General features: G+C 35.3%; 1 protein-coding gene across 1 annotated transcript in view; it reads left to right on the forward strand.

Annotated features, from left to right (window-relative positions):
• The window catches only part of LOC106870717 (U24-ctenitoxin-Pn1a), a 220,466-nt gene extending 213,425 nt beyond the window's left edge, over nucleotides 1-7,041 (forward strand). Inside the window, exon 6 of the mRNA XM_014916885.3 lies at nucleotides 3,306-7,041. The gene's annotated coding sequence lies outside the window, so the exon portion shown is untranslated. The remainder of the gene's footprint in view (nucleotides 1-3,305) is intronic.
• The last annotated feature ends 459 nt before the right edge of the window (nucleotides 7,042-7,500 follow it).

Genomic DNA, 7,500 nt, shown 5'->3' on the forward strand with positions numbered 1-7,500 from the left:
ACGATTAATATTGTTATTCTATCACCAACCACGTCCTTTAAAATTACTCACAATATATCCATTCCTTCTTTCATTCCAACAACCCTAGACGTTCGTGTTTCTTACAGAATTCTAAAAAATGTATCCAGAATTACAATATAATTTACTTCCTTCCCAAAATTTATTTATTCATATTCTCTCAAAATATTGAAATTATTCATTACAACATACACACACACACACACACATATGTATATATACTGGTTACCAACTCAAATATACTTGAAGCATGTTAGAACCCGTAAGAAAGCCATTCACTGTATTTTGTCTAGGAAAAATTTTTTTGTTGTAGGCCAATAGGTGTAAATACACTATTGTCTACGGAATGTGGGATGCACGCATTTCGGAGTGGTTATTCTCTGTTCAGCAGCAGAGACCGGAAAAACAGATGAAGCGAACTGACATGAAAGACAGATCCCTCATGGTATTCCCATCATCGCTCATTTCTGCAGTTCACTATAAATAAAATACGGGGTAAAAGTACTTAGCAGTAATGTGTATAAATACTAAATTGTTAACATATGTATCTTCTCGGATTTTCTCGTTTAGACATAATGCACATCAACTTTCCACATTGCATTTCTGTATCTACATATTGTAGGGTATTTTTGATCTTTTATATACCAGACATACCGAGACGGATAGGTGGAATTGTTTCTACATCGGAGCTAAATATACATTACTTAGTGCTCTCATGGAATATTGTGTAATTTCATTCGGTACCATCAGCGATATTTAATTTATTTTCTGTATTCAAGCTTAAGAGGGTCAGGATTCCTTCTAAGTGAACAGTTATGGGTGACTCTACTGTTAAGAACAGGTTACTGAGGTTGGAGATGATAAGTGTGTTTCTTAGACTGACATGTGAGAATTTCTAAACTATGATATCAAGGCAACTATAACTAATCTTGACGTTCTGTTTAAAGAGATTGTGATATTTATATATGATCGAAAAATGTTTATTGAACAAGGACAGGAAATTCCTAACTATGTTGGTGATAAGGCAGGATTGAACCAAATTTGCGCTTTGTTTTCTTTCTTACACAGTCAATATTTGTGTTCTTATGTGCATATATGTGTATGTGTGTGAATGTGTGTGTGCGCGCGCCATCGTTGTTAGATTAACATTTATTGCTATAGAAGTATATTATGGTATTTACATTCTTACATTGTTGTCAGTAGTGCATAGGGCATAGCGATTAGCTTCGCGTTTGAGGAGAGAATAATGCCCTGTACATCATAGTTAAAAGATCCCTTAACTCGGAGCTGAGCTTCAGCCAAGGAAACTTGTCGATTTAAAGGGTTTCTTCTGAAATGCACCACTCTCTTCTGTTTACGCACATTGTTGCTTAAATAACCAAAACAGCGCGGGATACACTGGAACAAAATAGAACATTCTCTAATATGGGGTGATATTCCAGCAAGTTGATTGGTAAATACCCAGAACACGTCTCCTGACCCAAGTGTGGTCTGATCTTGCTTACTTAAACTCTAAGGTTTCGATTCTTGGCATCGCTACATATGCATACATACATGAATGCATGCGTGCATATATGCATACATAAATACACACACACACACAAACACACACACGCGCACACACACACACACACACACATACACACACACACACACACACACACACACACACACACACACATATATATATATATATATATATATATATATATGCGTATCCAGTTACATATTGAAATGCACTAGAGAGCAACAGTAGGCCGATTTTCTGAGAAACTGGAATTTTTTTTTAAATATTGCGGGGTTGCAGCTCCAAAACTGTCTAAATACAATATTGTATAAATATATAATGCACATAATTTTTCATACCTATATTATGACAATATTGTTGCAATATTCGGCACTTTGTGTCAAAACGATTTCTATATATCAAAACATCCAGCGTTGTATATATCATATAACACACACACACACACACACACACACACACACACACACACACACACACACACATATATATATATATATATATATATATAGTTTGATACCTATGTATGTGAATGTATCTGTGTGTGTGTGTGTAAATGATGACCAGTGATCCAATATAATGCCAGATATTTCACATAAATATATCATTTATTCATTGCAATTACACAGAACACATAGCAAACTCCATTAATTTTCCTATTTTCCTATTTCCAGTGATTTTATTTTCGGAACCAAACAGTATAAAATATTATTACGGGAAGCCTTGTGCAAACACATTTATGAATATTATGGTTCATTATACATTACATCACCGTAACTTCTTGACAATCCCAAGCAGACAGCTACAGCAAATTAATACGTAGCACAGGCTACAAGTAATAACAACATAATGATATATAACAGAACATACATACATACATACATACATACATACATACGGCTGGATGGATGGATAGGTGGATGGATAGATGGATAGATGGATGGAAAGATGTATATACGTAAGCATATATATATATGTATGTATGTATGTATGTATGTATACGCAAACACACTGTGGTCACGTTGCTAATCAGTAACTATCATTAGTTTTCAGAGATGTATTGAAATTAACCTAAACGTAATGTTCATCAACTATATAATCTACACATATAAATTTATGGAACTATACATCAAAGAAGGTGTCTAACTTGTCTAATCAGCATAATGTGTACATATGTATGTGTGTGTGCGTTTGTGTGTGTGTTTGTGTGTGTGCCTGTGCGTATGTGTGTGTGTAGGTATTGCTACTTTTGTACGTCTGAGAATGTGTGTGTGCCTATATGCAGGCGAGTATGTGCAAATATGTATGTGTGTGTGTGTGTGTGTGAATCATGATTTGTCTATATATACACTTCACACACACACTACATGCATGTATACACAAACACACGCACACTCACACGATATCAGATGTTTATTCACACTGGTAAGTGTGTATGCATGCTTCAGCACAAAACATTGTGCAAACAAGAAGGAAAGATAACATTGAATACTAAATGTAGAGTCGTCTTATATCTGCAAATTCTTATTGGCGGTTTCCCGTTTTCAATTTTCTGAAGATCACAAACATGAAACTTGGAGTAACTTTTACCGAAGTTTTCAGCTTCTAATACACACACACACACACACACACACACACACACACACACACACACACACACACACACACACACACACACACATACATACATACATACATACATACATACATACATACATACATGCATACATAAAACTAATCACTCTTTATTTCTTTTTTCCAGATAACTTCATTTTTCTGAGAGACAGAAAAAGACGATACTGCTACTTACATCAACGTACCTTGACAACCAGAACTTTAGGAAAGGATTTCCCCCCATGACTGGCATACTTTTGACAATTATGCCTTTTTACCAATATTCTTTATAGTTACAGTTTTGATCTTTGTGTTCTGTACTTTTGAAGCTCTTGAGATAAATTTAAGATAAGGATCTTCTCAGATAGGCAACAGAACATCTCTTTTGTCCAGTGCTCCGTGTTCTCTCTTCATAGTTTCCCTACACTTTAATTATTTGAAGCAACAGAGTACTTGTCAACTATTCTAACTGGCTTCTGACATTTAGGTACTTTGACGCCCCTGATCTTAGCAATTGCACCTTTGACAAAGAGGCGGCTCCTACAATTGCATCTTTGACAAAGAGGCGGCTCCTGGACCGGCTAGAAATAGCAGCAAAATTTCTCTCAAGTTACACCCTACGTCTTATACAAAGTGAAAACAAAAAATGTCATATTGGATTATATAGTTTGAGAAACAACTTCTGAGAAGATGAGACGGTCATGGCTGGAATGCCTGTAATCATATATTTGTTCACTGATGGCTCACCTGGAGTTAATTATATTTGAAAGCGAGCCAAAGAAGGACACTTATCGGTCTCCGGAACTGAAAGAAATAAAAGCCAAATTTCCTTCAACTCAGTTACAGGTATCTTAAAAAAGGACATGTTGGTTAATGTAATCTGCAGTATACTATGACTGAAAAATGGGATGGCCATTACTGATCATAGATATGCTCTATCAACAATTATGTTGATAGCTAAACATTGTTATTATATAACAATTACAGCGTGGGATATTCATTTTAGCCATTTAAGAACACACTTCATTTAACTCAGCCGTCTCTCACAGTCGAACAGAATTTGATAGTAGCATGAATCATGGCTTTACTCCTGTTTTTTTCGTGGTTGTCTAGTTGCTCCTGACCTTCGCACTCTTGACCCCGGCTGAACCTCAAAGACATAACGACTAGAAGAGAGAGGGGAGAAGAGAGGAGGAGGGAGAGAAAGAGAGATTCACACTAGTAACTGGTACTTCGACCGGTATTTTATTTTATCGACTCTGGAAGAACGAAAGGCAAAAATTGACTTTGGCACGATACGAACTCAAAACGTAGTGAACCGAAACAAAATCCGACTCTCTCTGACAATTCTGCCAATCTAGCATCCTAGGCTGGTACTTTGTTGACACTGGAACGACGGGAAGTAAACTTTTAACTTGGCGAGATTTGAAGTCTGAACGTAAAAAAAAAACAAATATTGCAAGCATACCGAACAAATACTGCAAAGCATTTTGTCTGACACTTGCTCAAATCTGCCAATTCACTGCCTCTTAATATTACAGTCCCTGACACAGTAATTCTATTGTTATTATATACACAACAGCAATATATTCGATGTCTTTGACTTGTTCAACTTTGACAGCAACAACTTTGACATATCATGATCAAACTTAACATCAACACGCGTGCCCTTAGCATCTAAACTAATATCAGTTCTCCACCATGAGAGCTTCTGTGTGGGCGATTGCTCTACAAAAATTAGCAGCCAAATCTTCCAAAGGGCGATTTGGATAATGGGATTCTAGATGCTGTGTCTGTAAAACAAAACAGAGGAGAAAGTCATGGCTGAAAAGTTTTTGAAAATAGGTGTGACCTGGGTTAATAGCTGCTAAATGAGAAGATTCTATTCGGTCACACGACCAGCTAAAACTATCCACCAAATTTCTCGCTGTTTCTTTAAAAAGAATGCATTGAATAATAAAGAAATCGAGGGAAAATGTATGATGGTCACGGACGGAATGCCTTTGGTCATAGGTCTGCTTGCTTAGAGATCACTTAGGACTCAATAGACAACAGTAATGCCAGCTTGTACTTTCACCACTGTTATTCATATCATTATATCTTGACCTCTGTTAGTTATGACATATATTCACTTCGATCTCTTTCATCCATGACATGTATTTATGTTGACCTCTGTTATCCATGACTTCTAGAGTCTTTACCTCCTGTTATCTAACACATCTATATACCTTTGCATCTGTTATCTAAATCAGTTGATTAAGTATGTTTTATTAGTTTCAAACTAATGACATCCATATCTTTGGCCACTTATGTATTTGATATTTACGTCTCTGATATCTATGTTTTTATAACTACGTCTCTATCACACACACACAGACACACATACATACACACCTACATACGCACATAAATATATTGCCAATATATATATATTCAATACACAATATATGGATTTTACTAATCCGGTGGTATTCATAAACAAAAACTCCTTGATGCATCACGCTATTAAATCACATAGAATGTAGAGTTCGATACAATAGAAAAACATTAGAAGTGAGTGTATATATTATAAATAAAGAGAGGAATCTACGAAACAATTGTAGTTGGTTACGGATATCCAATGGTAAAATAAATTTTATCCATCGTATATCTCTTCTTTTTATTTATGATACATACATACATACATACATATATATATATATATATATATATATATATATATATATATCACATTCACGTTATTGACATCAACTTCATTGAACATTTATATTTTGACACCTGCATTCTTGCCACCAATGCTCTTCATGTGTATTTCAACATCTACGTCCGTGACATTGAGATTAATGACATAATTAAGATGTCAAATACAAATCGTATCAAACGCATCGGTGTCACCAATTTGCATATTTTTGACATGTATGTATGTCTTTTGACATCGATGTCTTTCATAAGCATGTCTTTCATGTCAATATCTCTACCATCTATTCCCTTTTTTAGTTTATCTCAATAGATTTCCGATAGACTTCAAAACCTGCAATACAAGCTACGGCGTTACGAAGCTACAAGCTTCGTAAACAAGGTGATTAAAGATAGAAAAATATAGGTAATGGTTGTATATGCATAATCCAAGAAGTTCCCATCTATGTCTTTGACATGTTTTTTGTGGCAATGTTTTCAGCATATACGTCTTTGATAACCAATGTCTGATGAGTGTGCCAAAGACATGTATATCTTTGACATGTATATCTTAGGCATTATTACTATGATATATGTATGTCACATCTTTGACATATATGCTTTTTGACATGTATATGCCTTATCTTTCACATATATGTGTTTCACATCATACATACATACATACATACATACATACATACATACATACATATATGTCTTTACCCGGTATGCCTTTGAAATTTTTGTTTTCGACATCAATATCTTTGGAATATGTCTTTGATAGATATATCTTTCATTCTTCGCATGTAGAGCTTTCCAGTGTATATCATTTACTTAAAGACTGTAGGAAACACGTGCCAATATTCTTGGGCATGTTGAAGTAAAGATAGAAGAAACTACGGCTCTGACTATATCCCTCGCCCAATTGCTTGCGACAGAATTGACTCCACTAAAGATACCTTACCCTATAACCAGCTGGTGGTGTTAATCTGGACGACTTATGAAGTCTCCCATCCAATTATAATTACAGGTTATCCAAATTTTATTCAGGATACTGTTCAACATAAAGTTACAATAGAAGATGCTGAATGTGTAATATAAGTCGATTGAAGTGGAAACCACGTGATCGTGAAGCAAACTTTTTAACCACATACTGTTATATCTGCATATTATTTTCCTTGGCATCAATAAATTTCCTATCTAAACCATTGGCCTCTAGGTATTTGTCATTTGGGGATCGGCAGCTAGATTTTTGATCTAGTCATCTTTGACTTATCAGAACTCTTTCTATGTAGCTATAACTCCGACAGTCAAATGTTATATACTTTGACTTACGGCAGTCAATGTTAAGAATGTTTTAAAGATATAGTTCTTCAACATTCATAACATTCATGTCTCTGGCATTATTATATTTCCGACCGTTGACACTTTAACAACTCAGAAATCTTCAAGCCCTTAAATATCGCTGACACATGTCGTTCCCTTTTAAATATACATCCTATTTGATACATCAACCAACTTCAGCGTCATGGCAAATGTGTATGTGTACGAGGACGATCAAAGATCGTTTCTGCTTTATGATATATTGTAAATGAAACATTCCTTGATCGAACAGCCTCGAGCGTTGCTAATGCTGTTAAGCATAGTTCCCAGATACTGGGATATCT

The sequence above is a fragment of the Octopus bimaculoides genome, chromosome 16, assembly GCF_046866305.1.
Source record: "Octopus bimaculoides isolate indiv1 chromosome 16, ASM4686630v1, whole genome shotgun sequence".
In the NCBI taxonomy this organism is placed as follows: Eukaryota; Metazoa; Mollusca; class Cephalopoda; order Octopoda; family Octopodidae; genus Octopus; species Octopus bimaculoides.